The sequence below is a fragment of the Panthera pardus genome, unplaced genomic scaffold (genome assembly GCF_024362965.1).
Source record: "Panthera pardus isolate Hobbes unplaced genomic scaffold, ASM2436296v1 HiC_scaffold_2, whole genome shotgun sequence".
NCBI lineage: Eukaryota > Metazoa > Chordata > Mammalia > Carnivora > Felidae > Panthera > Panthera pardus.
The window spans coordinates 120,737,646-120,754,513 of record NW_026526765.1 but is presented as its reverse complement, the minus strand read 5'-3'; the positions used below and the strand labels follow the sequence as shown (position 1 = coordinate 120,754,513).

The window sequence follows — 16,868 nt, the reverse complement described above, 5'->3', positions numbered from 1 at the left end:
CCAGCGTTGGGGGTGGCTTTGATACAGGGATGTGAGCTGGGCCAGGGCCTGAATCCCCCTGTTTCTCTTGCTGGTGTTCTGGCTTCACTGCCAGAGGTTGTGAGCTGTCCTTTTTCTTTCTACGCCACCAAAGGACTGTGCTTGGCTGTTGTCAAAAGAGCCAATGAAAGGCTCCCAGTCCAGGCCAGAAATCTGGCCTGGGGCTGGGGCTGGGACTGGGGCTGGGGCTCAGGAGACTGGCTGCAGAGGGACATTTTGCAAACCCAGAGTAGAACTCAAGGTTACAGAGTCTCAGTCTAAAATGCCTTCTCACTACTCAGATGTAGCTTTTCAGTGTGATTTACTTAACTCAGCTCCTGGGAGCAGAGCTCCCCCTCGCCTAGGGGACCTCAGTCTTTGAGGGCCAAGACCTTACTTAAAGTCAAAAGAAAAACTCTACTACGGCAGTAGAGACTATTACAGTTGTTGAGGATTTCTCTTTGCAGGTACTGAAGTTCAGTGTCATTATTACCATTTGTCAGATGTAGGAATTGAGGCCAAGCGTCCTTTACCTGCTCAGTGGAAGATCTAGTGAATATAGTGCTGATTTTCCAGATCTTTGCAACCTAGCTCTCCCTACTTTGCTACCACCCCTTCTCAGCATCACAAACATAAAAACCTGGTGTTTTGTTAAGTCATTTAAGCACACTAAACAAGGAAAGTTGGAGCAGTAATTTTGCAGCCAGTGATCTCTCTGGGATTTGCTTGAACAATTAAAAGGATGGCAGTAAATAACATCCTTTCTAAACCATCAAAGGAAAGCAAGATGGTGGTAGTAGTTTGGGTTTGCTGTCCTCTTTCCTTTCTTTAGGGGATTTAGCCAAGAGACAGACGGGGTTCCATTCCTGATCTTTTCCCAGCTTTCCTGAAGCATGAGGTGAAGAAAGCACAGCTTTGGTGGGATGGTGAGAAGGAGGAGCCCCCAGCCCTGGCCTGGGAGGAGCCTCTGATGTGTAAGTAGAGTGTGATCCCAGAGTGTCTGGGAGGTAAGTGATGGTTATATTCTGCTCCTATTTGGAACCTAAAGAGAAGTTTGGGGCATGTTCTGAGAAATGCATGTATGTATGTATGTATGTATGTATGTATGTATTCATTCATTCATTCATTCATTCACATTTCATTCTGTGTAAGAGTCCATCCTGACTCTGAGGACTCAGTGGTGAGAAACAGTGTTCCCTGCCCTTGTGAAGCTCACAACCTTTGGATGAGACAGACAGACCATGCAATTTGAGGCTGTGATAAGTGCCAGGAGGGGGTCTGACTTGAGACCTGAAATCTGAGAATGGGTGAGCCTGAGGGAGGTTGAGGGAGCCTGGTTGGAAGCCCTGTGGGGGGAAAGGGCCTGACGTGGAAGTGCTGATGGTAGGGCTCTGTGGCCACAGCTTGGCAAGTAAGGTGGAAGTTGGCCTGGTGAGGAGTTCAGATATTATCCTCTTAAGGGTTTTAAGCAGGGTCGTGACACATTCTAGCTTGTGTTCTAAACCTCTGTAGCAGCCCAGAGGCCCGTGGCCTGGGGGTGAGGGGACAGAGTGAATGATGACAGGGAGATGCAAAATGTTTGCTCCCCTGATGGGCTGAAGGTGCCATATTTGTTCTTTTGGGTTAGGTGGACAGTAGGCCTGTGCTTTTTTTTTCTCTTCTGCTTCATCTGACTTTGTTTATTCCAAAGCTGCTGTCTCCTGCCCAGGTATAACTTTTCTGCTAGAGGCAAATCCTAACGGCCCTGCATTCCTGCCTGTGCTAATTATAGTTCTATCACCCCAACCTCAACGTAAACATCTTTACCCCTACCAGATCATGGCCAGGGAGTGGGTTCACTTCTGGGCTTGGCTGTCTTGTTAAGCCCCTAGCCTTGCCAGGACCTGGAGCAGTTAGTGGGAGTTAGGAGAGGCAGGAATTCCAATTCACTGACAGACATTCATGGAGCACTTACTGTGTGCCATGCGGGTGCACGGTGTGTTTTCCTATGTACTGCTCCTTTAAAAAGCTGTATGCTGAGTCGTAGCCTTTCTCTTTGTCAGATAAGAAGTCAGAGGCTATGTCTTAATTATTTATTAATTCCACCAAAAATTTTTATGCACTCCCTGTGTGTCAGGCACAGTGCCAGGTGTGGGGTTATCCTGAGGAAAAAAGATAGATACAATTTTTGCCTTTATAGAACTTTCAGTCAGGGGTGAGGTGGGTGGGGGGTAGGATGTGCTTTCCCCCTGTTACCTTCATCAGCGCCCTCATTCATTTCTGTATTCACTTCACAGTTTTCAACCTTACATAAAGTACTAAGCAGTGGAAGCCAAGCCCCCCAGCCTAAACAGATTAACTGCCCCCCACTTGTAATCAAGTAGGGGAGATGAGGCATTAAACAGATAATTGATCAAAGACTGATTTAATTACAGTGATGTGACAGAGAGTGCAGAGAGCAAAGTAGGGGGACACAGCCTGGGGACCCTGGGGAAAGCTTCCCTGCGGTTCTGATCTGCAGAATGCAACCTCAGCCAAGCTGGTCTCAGTGGCAGAAAGCTCAGAAGTAGAAAGGGGTCTTGAGGAGTGCTCGAGGATGTGTCAGACCTGAGTTAGAGCTCTCTTCTGGCCTAGCTCCTAGGCTTTCTGGCTCCGTGTGTTCATTGGTTTCAGCTTTGAAGGCCGGAGACCTTGAAAGATACATGTGCAGACATGGAGCACGGATTGCTGAAGTCCTCTCCTACCCTTATAAGCTCCATAGCCTTGGACCGGTTCCCCAAACTTTGGATACCTCAGTGTCCTCCTCTGTAATATGAAAACTACTAGGTGCACTCACCACAAAGGGTTCACTGGAACCTGAATGGAAAAATGTACACAAATAACTTAGAACAGCATCTGGCGAATTCTAAGTGCAAAGCATACATTTAGATGATTCTTCAACACACCCGGCCGTGTTCATGCAAGGAATGAGTTAGAATTTTAAGAGGAGTCCGTTTATGTGGGCTATTCCAAACTTTGGAAAGAGAAGGCTAACCTAAACTGTAAACAAAGTTTTCATTGCTGATAAATAGTTAAAACAGTAATACTGTGGCCGTCATTGTTACTTTAACTAGTACAATTTTTTTTTTTTAATTTTTTAAACGTTTATTTATTTTCGAGACAGAGAGAGACAGAGCATGAACGGGGGAGGGTCAGAGAGAGAGGGAGACACAGACTCCGAAACAGGCCCCAGGCTCCGAGCTGTCAGCACAGAGCCCGACGCGGGGCTCGACCCACGGACCGTGAGATCATGACCTGAGCTGAAGTCGGCAGCTCAAGTGACTGAGCCACCCAGGCGCCCCTAACTAGTACAATTTTTGCAGGACAAACGTTAAGCTAGATTCAGCTGTGTGGCTGGGTATTTTAAATAGTTCATCAGAGAGTTGATTTGAACCCTGGCCAATATAGATTCTTGAATTTTGGCGATAGAACACGTGTCACCAGTATAATGCTGAAAGTATGCTGAGTAATGATTCTGTTGTATCAGTAGGGGGAAGGGGTACTAAGCACTTGGTGACTTTGCATTATTCACAGTCTCTTCAAGACTCTATTGTAAAGAGGGCATAGCCCTAGCATCTGCTTCAGAGGGTTGTTATGAGCAGTAAGGGAGGGAAGTATGTTTTTCAAGTAACTTAGCTCAGAACCAAGTGCACAGCTATTTTTGTGGTCCTCTACTTGATCTGTGTAACAGGATATTTTAAAGGTTTTAACTTGGTTATGGTAACACAGGTCACTGGCTTCCTTTGCCCCAGTTTTCCTCAAAGATCCTTGGTTTTCACTCTTTGCCGAACAGGGCTATAGAATGGTATGCAAAAGAAGGATTCCACAAGACCTCACATAATTCAAGAATAATTTCCTCATAGGTGTGACGGTGAAGTCAGATTTGCACGGTATCAGTTTGGACTTCTGAGTCAAGATTTTTGTGAATATATTTATACGGCACGGTTCAGATTTGCCTTAGTTCAAGTTCACATAAAATGCAAGTGCCCTGTTTATTTCAGGTGTGGGAGCTACCTCCAGAGCAACCACTGAAAGAAGGAAAAAATGCCAGAAATAGCCCCCTTGGTCCTTTTTTGCAAATCACAGAAATCCCCTAGTAACTTGAAAAATCAGGTGGTAGAGTAGTTGGCAAATTCTGGCTTTAGGGACAGACAGACTTAGACTATGCCCAAAGTAATGCCACTTAATTGTTGATGGATCTCAGGTGAGTTACTGGTCCTTTTTAAAAAAAATTTTAATGTTTACTTATTTTGAGAGAGAAAGAGAGAGAATAGAGTGGGGGAGGGGCAGAGAGAGAGGGAGACAGAGAATCTCAAGCGTGCTCTCACTGTCAGTGTGAAACCCCATGTGGGGCACGAACGCAAAAACTGTGAGATCATAACCCAAGCCAAAATTAAAAGTCAGACACTTAACTGACTGAGCCACCCAGGTGCCCTGAGTTACTGATTCTTTAGATCCTCAACCTTATCTATATAATGGGCATGATGATTTATTCCTACTCCATAGGATGGTTCAGTAAATACCTCATAAATGTCTGTATCCTTCACACAACAGAATGGGGACCCTGGGAGAAACACAGGGATGAGGAATGGATGTCTACACCCCGGGGATCAGCAACTTTCCAGAGGCCTGATCTTGCTTCATGAGGGAGATGGGGGCGTTGCCCTTCTTCCTGACTTGACAGTTGTACTTTGGGCCACTTTTTTCTCCCCTGACCTCCATTTATGCCACTTCATTTGCTCATTTATTCACTTGCACATTCATTCATTCAACCAATATTTAAGCACCTTCTAGGTACCAGGTGCCATGCCAGCCCCCAAGGATACAACAGTAAATACATTCTAGGAATCCCCTGTTCTCCTAGGGCTTAGTGTAATGATGGGAACAGATAATAAAAAGTAAACACCCAAAAAATAACAATTTCAGATGTTGGTGAAATCTACAAAGGGAATAATAGGGGGAGGTGACAGCGAATGGGGGACTGAGCTGGTCCCTTTAGGGAGGTTGGGGAAAGCCTCTCTAGGCAATCTGAAGGCTGAAGAGCAGGAGCCATGGAAAGGCCCAGGAAGGAGGGCACAGTGAGCACACAGGCTAGGGCCAGCAAGGGCTGGCATGTTCCAGGAATACTGACATCTTGGGTCTGAGGCTGGAGTTGCTCATCTCTGCTTGAGGACATTCTGGCCTCCTGCAGCTGACTTGCATCACACTGGGGCTGGCCCAGGCTCTGGACTCTGGAGTACACAGCCAAGTGCACCAGCCTCAGGCCCTGGGGAAGAATTTACAACCATCCTGAGCCTGTTTACCACCTGCCAAGGAGCCCTTGGAAGGCACAGGCTCTTTCTCAAAACCACTTTTTACAGAGCCGTGTACAAAGCAGTTCAACTGGATAGGATTTTTTCACCCTTTTCTTTAGTGATCTTTTTTTTTTTTTTTTTTTTTTATGTATAACATATTAGTTGAACCACACGAAATTGCCGATATTCAACCACTTCTCATGTACAAAGATGGCAATTTCATGCAATTCAACGTAAATTTCATGTAATTCATTCAGAAAACTGCACAAATCAAGTATACAACTCAGTGAATTTTCACTAAATGAGCACAACTGTGGAATTAGTGGACAGGTCAAAAAACAAAACACTACCAGCATTCCAGAAGCCACATTCATGCTCCTCGCGTTGCTCACCATCACCATTCCCCACCTCCACCCGCAAGAGTAATCACCGTCGTGACTTTTAGCACCATAGATTAATGTAGTCTATTTTTTTTATCTTTCTATAAATGGAATTCTATAGTAGATTCTTTTTTGTGTGAGATTCATCCATGTGGTTGCATATAGTTGTAGTTTCTTTTTTGTTGCTATATACAATTCCAAAATAGAGTTGTACTGCAGTATATTTATTCCTTCTATTATTGGTGGGTATTTATATTGTTTCCAATGTTTACTTTTTTTTTTTTTTAAGATTTTTTATTTATTTTGAGAGAGAGCTAGAGAGAAAGAGGGAGCAAGAGCAGGGGAGGGGCAGAGAGAGAGGGAGAGAGAGAGAATCCCAAGCAGGGCCCGACAGAAGGCTCAATCCCTTGAACCTCGAGATTAGGACCTGAGCCAAAATCAAGAGTTGGAAACCTAACCAACTAAGCCACCCAGGTGCCCCTCCAGTGTTTAGTTTTAAAAATACTGCTGAGGCACATGGGTGGCTTAGTCGATTAAGCCTGTGACTTGATTTCGGCTCAGGTCATGATCTCATGGTTTGTGGATTTGAACCCAACGTGGGGCTCTACACTGACAGTGCGGAGTCTGCTTAGTGTTCTCTCTCTCTGTCCCTCCCCCACTCGTGCTCACTCTTTCTCACAAAATAAATACATAAAATTAAAAAAAAGAAAGAATACTGCTTCTAGGGGGCACCTGCCTGGCTCAGTCTGTAGAGCTTGTGACTCTTGACCTTGGGGTCGTGAGTTTGAACCCCATGTTGGGCATGGAACCTACTTAAAAAGAATAAATAAAGGGGAAAAAAAAGAATGCTGCTTCTAGGGGAACTTGGCTGGCTCATTTGGTCAAGCACGCAACTCATGATCTTGGAGATATGAGTTTGAGCCCCGTGTTGTGTATAGAGATTACTTAAAAATAAAGTATTAAAAATCAAAAAGAATATGGCTTCTGTTAATAGTCCTGTATATGATTTTTAATAGATTTTTAAAAAATTTAAATTTACTTTTGAGAGAGAGAGTGTGTGCATTTGTGCGTAACCTGGGGAGGAGCAGGAGGGCAGGGGGACAGAGGATCTGAAGCAGGCTCTGTGAGAACAGCAGACAGCCCAATGCAAGGCTCGAACTCATTCATGAACTGCGAGACCATGACTTGAGCTGAAGTCTGTCGCTTAACTGACTGAGCCGCCCAGCAGCCCCATCCTGTAGCTGGCTTTTGTTGAAGACCTGTTTATCTGTTGGTGGATATACACTGAGAACTGGTTTGGCTTTAGTGAGTACTTCCAGTTTTCCCAAGCGGTTGTACTAATTCACATTCTCTGCACTGCTTTCTTCGCTGTTCCCTTGCTGTCTAGCTCTTGGGCCAGGTTCTGTGCAAAGAATGAATAGAAGGGAGATGATCGTGACATGCGTCATGGGATGAGTCTCAGTTTGTGCAGTGATTAAGAGCACAAGTGGGTTCAATTGTTACTCAGCACCTCTGTTTACCTACTACCTCTGAGGGCAAGTCAGCCAACATCAGTAGGCCTTAAGTTCTTCATCTATAAAGTCAGATAAACATAGTAGTTCTTATCTCTCACAGGGTTTTTTTTACCCACTCCTTTAAACGTTTGTGGACTGCCTCCTGTGTGCTGGGCTCTGTTCTTGGACACTGAATTCAAGGGGTGAACAGAACAGAGGAGGCTTTGCTCTCATGGAATTTATACTCTAGTTAGAGGAGGCAGATAATAATGGAGCAAACAAAGAATTAAGATAATTTTAGATAGCAATAGATATTATGGAGGCAATAAAACAGGGTGCCATGATCGAGCATGGAGGGGAGGGTAGTAGGGAAGTCAGGGTGGTAGTAACTGAGCTGAGACCCAAATGACCAGAAGGAGGCACCTGTAGGTGGATCTGAGGGAAGAGCACTCTATGCAGCAGGGCTAGCTGGTGCAAAGGCCATGAGGTAGGAACAGGTTTCGTGTATGTGAGTTGCAGAAGGAAGGTTTATGCTGCTGGAGTGAAAGGACTAGTGGGTGGGCTGTTTGAGATACAGCAGCAGAAATAGGCAGCGGTCAGGTCCTGCAGGGCTTCGAAGGCCATAGTAAGGAGTTGGCATTTTATCTATTTATTTTTTTTTAAGTTTTTGTTAAAAGTGTTTTTTAATGTATATTTATATTTGAGAGACAGAGTCCAAGTGCAAGCTGGAGAGGGGCAGAAAGAGAGGGAGACAGAAAATCCAAAGCAGTCTCCAGGCTCTGAGCTGTCAGCATAGAGCCTGTCATGGGGCTTGAACTCACAAGCCATGAGATCATGACCTGAGATGAAGTTGGATGCTCAACCAACTGAGCCACCCAGGCGCCCCTAAGTGTTTATTTTTAAGTAATGTCTGCATCCGTTGTGGGGTTAAGACTCACAACCCCAAGATCAAGAGTATTCATGTTCTTAAAGAATCTAAAAATTTTCATCCTCATTGAGGATAAGGAAGCCAAGGCATAGAGCCATTACCATCCATGTATAAAGTCAATCAAATCAGACAACAAGGTGTAGATTTTATTAATCAAAGGAACTGCTTTTGGTCTCTTTCCCAAATGGGAATTTTAAGGCAGAGGAGTTTCTCTGTGGTTAGCAATTGTCTGAAGCCAACCAAACTCAACTCCTTCAGCCCACCGCGCCAAAATGCCCAGAGTTCAGTCACTTGGGTCCCATTGGCTGTGGCCCCATCCATCATTTAGGGCCCTTGGAAAGGCTCGTGGTTGATTGTTAATCCATCTACCTTTGCTCTGGGTCTGATGGGTCAACAATGGGGAGCCATTCCCCGTCCTCCACCTTCAGTGTCCTCCAGGTTTACTGAAACACTATCCACTGCTGTGGTTTGGAGGCTTTCCTACCGTGTTCTTGCCATATACACAGCCCAGAGAGTGTTTTTATGTTTAGGAAAGGCCTTTGAAGGCAGCTGCATTTAATTTTCTCTGACATAGAGAAATGACAAGTAAATAATCTTTGAATGAATGAATGCAGATTGGGTGGTGAAACTGGGGAAAGCTTCTTGGGGTATGGAACACTTGTTTCTGGGCAAAGCACCCTTCTCTAAGTGAGGATGTTGTCATTCCTTTACTCATCAGTATTTATTGAGCTTCTGTGAGGCTCCAGGTGCCAAGCACTGTGCAGATCTGTGAGTATAAAGGATGCCATTCTTCCCCTTATGGAGCTTACAGTCTAGTGAGACATACATTCATCAAACAATTGCACAAATGTAAATGTTAAATGACAACAGGGGCACCTGGGTGGCTCAGTTGGTTAAGCGTCCGACTTCAGCTCAGGTCACGATCTCATGGCTTGTGAGTTCAAGCCCCGTGACAGGCTCTAGTGGTTTGTGGGTTCGAGCCCCATGTCAGGCTCTGTGCCGGCAGCTGGGAACCTGGAGCCTGCTTTGGATTCTGTGTCTCCCTCTCTCTCTGCCCCACGCTCTGTGTCTCTGTCTCTCAAAAATGAATAAACTTTGAAAAAATTTTTTAAAACATAAAATGACAGCAGTGATAAGTGCTCTGCAGGAGAGGTATTAATACCCTGAAGGTATATAATGAAGCTGAGGCTTTGGGAAGGACGTTCCTCTCCATATCTAGTGATACCTGAGTTTAGCCCAAAAGGATGAGTGGTGATAAGTGGGTTTGGAGGGTGGAGGGAGAAGTATTCCAGGCAAGGACAGCATATACAAAGGTCCTGAGGTAGGAGGGAACATGCATGATGAACCCAAGGACATAAGATAAAGCCCACTGTGACTAAAGAATTGAAAATGAAATGGACTCTGGTCCCAGAAAAAGCTAGAGATAGGGAAGAGGGAACAGATCATTGAAGGTTTCGGAGGCTGTGCAAAGATTAGTAGTTTTATCCTGCTCAAGGATCATGGGATACTACTAAAAGTATTAAAGCTGTGTATGTTTGTGTGTGAGTATGCACATTGGAGAATATGTCATTTTGGCTACAGTGTGGAAAATGGATTAGAAGGAGCCAGAATATATTCTGGTGATTTGCCCAGTGTTCCCTGGCCCTTCAGTCCTAGAGGTGATAACAAAGCCCATTTTTTCACAGTTCCACAGTGTTGCACTATCCTGAGTTTCCTTACACTCTGGCCACATGTCTGCAAATAGTTCCTTTATCAAACTGTCCTCAGATGACCGAATTTGTTCTGTTTGACTTTGTGGAGAAATCACACTGACAGGATAAAGCAGGAGGAAACTTTGGCAGTTACTTAGGCTCACTCCTTTATTTTTTTTTGTAACAAGCACTATTACATTTTTTTTTTTTTAAGTGTACTTATTTTGAGAGAGAGCGAGCAAGTGCATGTGAGAGGGGCAGAGAGAGGGAGAGAGAGAATCCCAAGCAGGCTCAGCACTAAATGTGGAAAAGGACAATTTTAAAAAATGTGTATTTATTTTGAGAGAGAGAGAGAGAGAGAGAGAGAGGCAGAAGAGAGGGAGAGAGACTTTCAAGCAGGCTCCACTCTGTCAGTGTAGAACCTGATGTGGGGCTCGAACTCACTAACCTCGAGATCATGACCTGAGCTGAAACCAAGAGTTGGGTGCTGAACTGACTGAGCCACTCAGGTGCCCTGGATTTTAATTTCTAGCCAGTCTGACAAGCTTTGTGTTTTCACTGCAGAGTGGTACATTTCAGTTTGCATGTTTTTATATAAGAACTGAAAATGACTGAATTAGATTTCTTTCTGTCTTATCCTGTGCTATTTATCATATGTGTGTGTTATGACTATGTTTTAGAGCAATTTTAGCTTTATAACAAAACTGAGAGGAAAGGACGGAGATTTCCCATATACCCCCTACCTTCCACATGCATGGCCTTCCCTGTGTGCTGGTTTTTATTTTTGCTTTTCCTTCTACTTTCTTGTGTGGATTGAGTTTTTTTATTTTTTAAAAAATGTTTTATGTTTATTTATTTTTGAGAGAGAGAGAAAGACAGACAGAGGGCAAGTGGGGGAGGGGCAGAGAGAGAGGGAGACACAGAATCCGAAGCAGACTCCAGGCTCTGAGCTGTCAGCACAGAGCCTGATGCAGGGCTTGGACCTAGAACCCTGAGATCATGACCTGAGCAGAAGTCGGATGCTTAACTGACTGAGCCACCCAGGTGCCCCGGATTGAGTTGTTTAAAAAATCATCCGATTCTTTCCTACGGATTGCTTTGGAAGTTACAGTCTCTCTGTTTTTTTACTGGATCCCCTAGATGTTTAAAACTTAATCACAATTTCTGCCCTCTTAAACAATATAATACAGGGACCTTAGATTAACTTAAATCCTTAAGTCTCTACCTTCCCCCTCTCACCCCTTTATATTCTTTTGTAGTTCAGAGTTTTCGTTCTATCCTTTTTTTTTCTTTTTTAGTAGAGACTTACTATTGTTTCTTTATATGGACAGGTATTGTCCATTGGTGGATTACAGACCCACCAATCTCTTTGTTCACTGTTTCTTTTTATAAGAGCATCTGTCTGAGATTGCTTTTCTTCTGCCTGAAATTCAGCCTTTAGAATTTCCTTCAGTGTCTGTTGGTAGTAAATTCTCTCAGTTTTTCCTGGGTTGAAAATTCCTTTCTTTCACCCTCATATTTAAATTTTTGAATAAAATCCTTGAACAACATTTTGTTCTCAGCACATTGAAGATACCGTTCTGGTTTCCATTGTGACTGCTGAGAAGTCTTGCGTCAGTCTAACTGCAATTACTTTGTTGTTGATCTATATTTGTTCCAGGCCCTCTGCAGTTTCAATCTGATGTAAGTACTTGTGAATATATTTTTCTTCATCCTTCATGGGATTTCTGGATGCAGAGTTTTCTGTCTTAGAACAATTTGGAAAAACTCTCGGCATGGGCAGCACTAGTGTGAAGTCAGGGAGGCGTCTAGGGCACCAAATTTAAGGAGGTACTCATTCTTGAGTTTGTCTAAATGCAGAATTGGTCGTGAGAGTGAGTGTCTAAAATAAATTTTATGCCCTAGGTACCTCACCCACTTCACTCCTATCCTGGTCCTGCTTCTACAAACACTCCTCTTTCTTATTCTTTCCTTTATTTTCTTCTGTAAATACAATTAAATATATATTAGACAATCTTATTCTATCCTCCAATGTCACATATGTAGTTCTTTGTATTCTTCATCTCTCTGTATCTTTGGGTCACTCATTAGATTTCTTTAGATCCATTTTCTAGTAAATGAATTCTGCCTTTAATAGTATCTAATCGGGGTGCCTGGGTGGCTCAGTCAGTTAAGTGTTTGACTCTGAATTTTGGCTCAGGTAATGATCTCATGGTTGGTGAGTTCGAGCCTGGCATTGGGCTCTGCGTTGAGAGTGTGGAGCCTGCTTGGGATTCTCTCTCTCCCTGTCTTTCTGCCTCTTCCCCGCTCACACTCTTCCTCTCTCTCTCAAAAATAAATAAACACAATTTAAAAATTAATTAAAAAAAACCCCTAGTATCGAATCTGCTATTTAATCCATCTTCATTTTAATTAAAAACATTTAGGGGCGCCTGGGTGGCTCAGTCAGTTAAGCGTCTGACTTCAGCTCAGGTCACGATCTCGCGGTCAGTGAGTTCGAGCCCCGCGTCGGGCTCTGGGCTGATGGCTCAGAGCCTGGAGCCTGCTTCTGATTCTGTGTCTCCCTCTCTCTCTGCCCCTCCCCCGTTCATGCTCTGTCTCTCTCTGTCTCAAAAATAAATAAACGTTAAAAAAAAAAAAAATTAAAAAAAAAAAACATTTAAAAAACTTTTTTTTTTTTTTTTGAGAGAGAGAGAGAGAGAGAGAGAGAGCAAGCACTGGCGTGAGCAGGGGGAAGGGCAGAAAGGAGACACAGATTTCAAAGCAGGTTCCAGGTTTTGAGCACAGCCTGATGCAGGGCTCGAACCCACCAACTGTGAGAACATGACCTGAGCCAAAGTCAGATGCTGAACCAATTTAGCCACCCAGGCAACCCTTACTTTTTTTTTTTTTTTTTTTTTTTCAAAATTGGCTTGGTTACTTTTTATAGTCTTCTACCCCTGGCTCATATGTTTAAGGCTTATGTTTATTTCTTGAAATATATTACATACACTTACCCATTTTCTGTACTTGATAATTTTTATGTCATATTTTTGTGGATCTGATTAGACTGTCTGTTGTTTCTGCTGGTTCTCACTTATGGTGCCTTGTTTCCTTGTGTGTTTTGTGATTTTCAGCTTTAGGCCCAATTTCTTGGAATTTTATGGGCATTCCTTAATGCATCAGTTGAAATTATAGTCCTTTAGAGAGAATTTGTATTTGCTTTTACCATTACTGGGCTTTATTCCTACCTGGAGCTACTTAAATTTTCTGCTTGAAGTTTTCAAGTACACAAGGTATAGGTTGTATGAATTCAGTCTATAAACTCGTGAAAGTTGGTTTGTAGTTATGAATTTTCAGGGGAGATTTGTTTTTCTTTGCTCATGCAATGTCAGTGTTTGCCAAACAAATTTCCTTGCTGCCTCTTCTGTGCCTTGGATATATTTCTCACTCATACCTTACACTGAGGCTGTAACTTTTTGTGGATCCTTTTGAGGGGCTTCTATTAGGCTTATTACCTTGTGTGATATTACCTTCTGCCTGCCTCTATTACCTTCTTATCTTGTATCTTCTGTTTTCCTCATCCTTTGTATTTATCAGAACGAAAGCTTTATGTCACCAGGTTACTGTAGATACCCTAAGGGGAAAGCTGTCTCGTGCACTCACTTATGTTCCAGAGTTGCCATTTTCTTTTCTGTTTTTCTTTTCCTTTTTTATTTTGGCCTCTGAATATTTCTTTCTTCTTTTAATTTCTTTTAAGGTTTATTCATTTTTCAGAGACAGAAACAGAGCATGAGGGGGGAGGGGCAGAGAGAGAGAGGGAGACACAGAATCTGAAGCAGGCTCTAGGCTCTGAGCTGTCAGCACAGATCCTGAGGCAGGACTCGAACCCACGAACCTCAAGATCATGACCTGAGCCAAAGTCTTCCAATTCAGTGATGTCTTTTTGAAAAAATTCTATATTTTATTCAATACTTGGAATTATTTTCATTGAGAAAGCCATCCAGGGTATTTTGGTGACCATACCATCAGAAACTGAACCAATTCTTTTACATTCCCAGAGAAAGAGGTAGCATGGTGTAGTATGAAGAGTTGGAGGCTAGACCATACTGGGTTCACATCCACATTTTATTCTTTCAAGACTAGGGTGCCTGGTTGGCTTAGTCGCTAGAGCAAGCAACTCTTGATCTCGGGGTTATGAGTTTGAGCCCCAGTGTGTGATGTAGAGTTTCCTTAAAAACAATTCTTGGGGTGTCTAGGTGGCTCAGTCAGTTAAGTGTCCAACTCTTGATTTCAGCTCAGGTCATGATCTCGGAGTTTGTGGTACTGAACCTTGCATTGGGCTCTGTGCTGACAGTGCAAAGCCTGCTTGGGAGTCTCTTTCTCTCCGTCTCTCTGCCCCTCCCCTGCTCGTGGTCTCTCTCTCAAAATACATAAATAAACTTCAAAAAAAATTCTTACAAGAATCCTATGATGTAGGTACCATTATTATCTTCATTTTATAGATCAAAAAAACCTGCCTAAGGCCACAGGATGGAATAAGGAACCAAACCCATGTAAGACACTGGAGCTTATGTTTTTATCTTCACTGCTATTCTATCTTTCTAACAGAACAGTCCACTGAATCCTAAAAACTCAATACTTATCTAAATATAAATGCACTGAAATATTTAATCTGTGGGGTGGGGTTGGGGGGACAGAATAGAACTAGGGTTGTAGAGCATGTGGCTCTTGATCTCAGGATTGTAAGATCAAGACCCACATTGAGCATAAAGCTTACTTTAAAAAAAAAAAAAGATGGGCGTCTGGGTGACTCAGTCAGTTAAGCGTCTGACTTTGGCTCAGGTCATGATCTCATGGTTCGTGGGTTCAAGCCCCGCGTCAAACTCTGTGCTGACAGCTGGGAGCCTGGAGCCTGCTTTGGATCCTATGTCTCTGTCTATCTCTGCCCCTCCCTTGCTTGTGCTCTTTCTCTCTCTCTCTTAAAAATAAATAAACATTAAAAAAAAAAGTTAGAGCTAAAACACTGGACAACAGACAATAATTTTGAGATCCACTGAAAGTTTCTTTATTGGCTATGAGGGAGGAAAAAGGACAGAGTAAAAGATGATTCCATATTTTTGAGTGACCAGATGGAAGGTGCTTTTAGGGACGAGAGCCGAGTTTGCTTTTGTTTCGTGCCTCAGTTTCCTCATCTGTGAAGCAAGGTGGTTGGGTTGACCTACAAGGATTTTGTGGTTCTAGACCTCTTGAAGTTTCAAGATTGGCAAAATGACTCAGGAATAATTGTCTCGTAGGCAGCTGGAATTTAGAACTGGGATCTGGATGAGCATCTAGGTCTCTGTGTATAGACATGTTGACCTGCATGGGAAATTGGGAAGGGGAGGGATGATAGTTTAGACCATGGAGATGAATTGATAGAGGAGGATGAGATCTTTGGGGATGATGACTGTGACATAGAATACAGGGGGTGTATTAGTCTACTAGAGCCACTATAACCAAGTACCACAGACCCCGTGGCTTAAACAACAGAAACTTATTTTCTCACAATTCTGGAGGCTGCAAGTATGAGGTCACAATGCCAACCGAATTGGTTTCTTCTTAGGGCCCTCTGCCTGTGTCCTGATAAATCAACCAGTCATATTAGATTAGGGCGTACCCTAATGGACCTCATTAATTACTTTTTAAAGACCCTATCTCCAATACAGTCACATTCTGGGGTGCAGGGGGTTAGCATTTTAACATATGGATTTTGGAGGGATGCTGTGAGGCAAGAAGCAATACAAGGCAAGAATCAGGGGCGGGAAAGGGAGAAGAGAAGGGAGGACAATGGAGTATAGTCACCCAGAGAAACCAAAGGAGGAGAAAGGTGTGGAAATTAGGAACAAGCAGTGGGGAGGGGCGCCTGGATTAACAGCTGGTGAGCTGGTGCGCCTGAGGACTCCCTACAAGGAAGCCTTTTCAGTAGAGAGGTGGAGACCAGGCTTTGAGGGTTTGAGGCAGATGCCAGCATGGTAAGGGAGTAGAGGAGCAAGGCCAAGCAGCAAGTTTTTGGTTTCACTTCTAGACACAATAGATATTCCACATAGATATTTGTTGAATGAATATATTAATTTTCTTTCCTCCCTCCTCTGATCCTCTATGGTCCTAGGACTTGGTTTCTCCTTAGAAACTGTGAGGTGAGGCCGCATTCCAGGACCTTGGGCCTGAGTTTATTCTTTGATGTGGCTGGATCTTGAGGACAAGCCACGGGGAAGAGAACATCTTTTCTGTGAGGAAGAGAATGAATTGCACGAACCGAACCAAATTGCATTATCAGTAAGCTGCCACATCGTAAAGAAGGGAATAGGGTAACAAGAGGTTGGAGAGGCCTTGGGGGTTATTTTGTAATTTTCCTGTCCGCCCTTCGGAAATGAAGAGGTTGTTCATTCATTCCCTGAAAGAAATTTTAATGAAGCATCTACTCTGAATTGGGCACTGTGCTAGGCAAGAGGGAGATATCAGTGGTGCAAGTATGAAAGATTTATTCGCTGCTTATGTAATGTCGTGTCCTGTGTTAAGTACTTGGTATACCTCCTGCCTTCAAGGACAGTGTAAAGCAGGGACTGTACATGTTGCTTTTGCTTTTTTTCACAGATAGGGGCATGGACTAACTGAAGCCTAAGATGGTGGCTCACTGTGGGTCACAGTTGTATGTAAGCAACTTGGATACATCTTTTCTTCCCCGCCCTAGTTTCACCCAGGCTCCTGGGCTTCCCCCAGGGCGCAGTAAGGGGCTTGGCTTGGGGTCCTGCGTGAGTCAGGCTGAGCTGGGGATAAGCACTCACAGTTCCTGCTGTTCCATCCTGTCCTTGGCCTGAGCAAGGACATAGTTGCAAAGGGACGGATGTGGGCTAGGATAATAATGCCCAGTCACTGCTGATGAAAGCCCTATGTGTTCACCTCCCCCCAGCCACCACCTGAAGGCTGTCTCCTCTGCTGTCCTTATTGTCATACTCACATCCCTCTCAGTCCCACTGAAAACAGCTGGGATTGTGTCTCATGAACCAAAAACGTGTTTCCTTCCT

General features: G+C 43.7%; 1 long non-coding RNA gene across 3 annotated transcripts in view; it reads left to right on the top strand.

Annotated features, from left to right (window-relative positions):
• Positions 1 to 856: 856 nt before the first annotated feature.
• LOC109252230 (uncharacterized) overlaps positions 857 to 16,868 on the top strand; it is a 340,134-nt gene continuing 324,122 nt past the window's right edge. For 2 of the 3 annotated variants that reach the window (XR_002073895.2, XR_008423863.1), the window contains exon 1: positions 857 to 992. This is a non-coding gene — a long non-coding RNA (uncharacterized LOC109252230). Of the gene's footprint in view, positions 1,026 to 16,868 lie in introns of all 3 variants that reach the window. The other variant, XR_002073893.2, reaches the window with a different exon arrangement.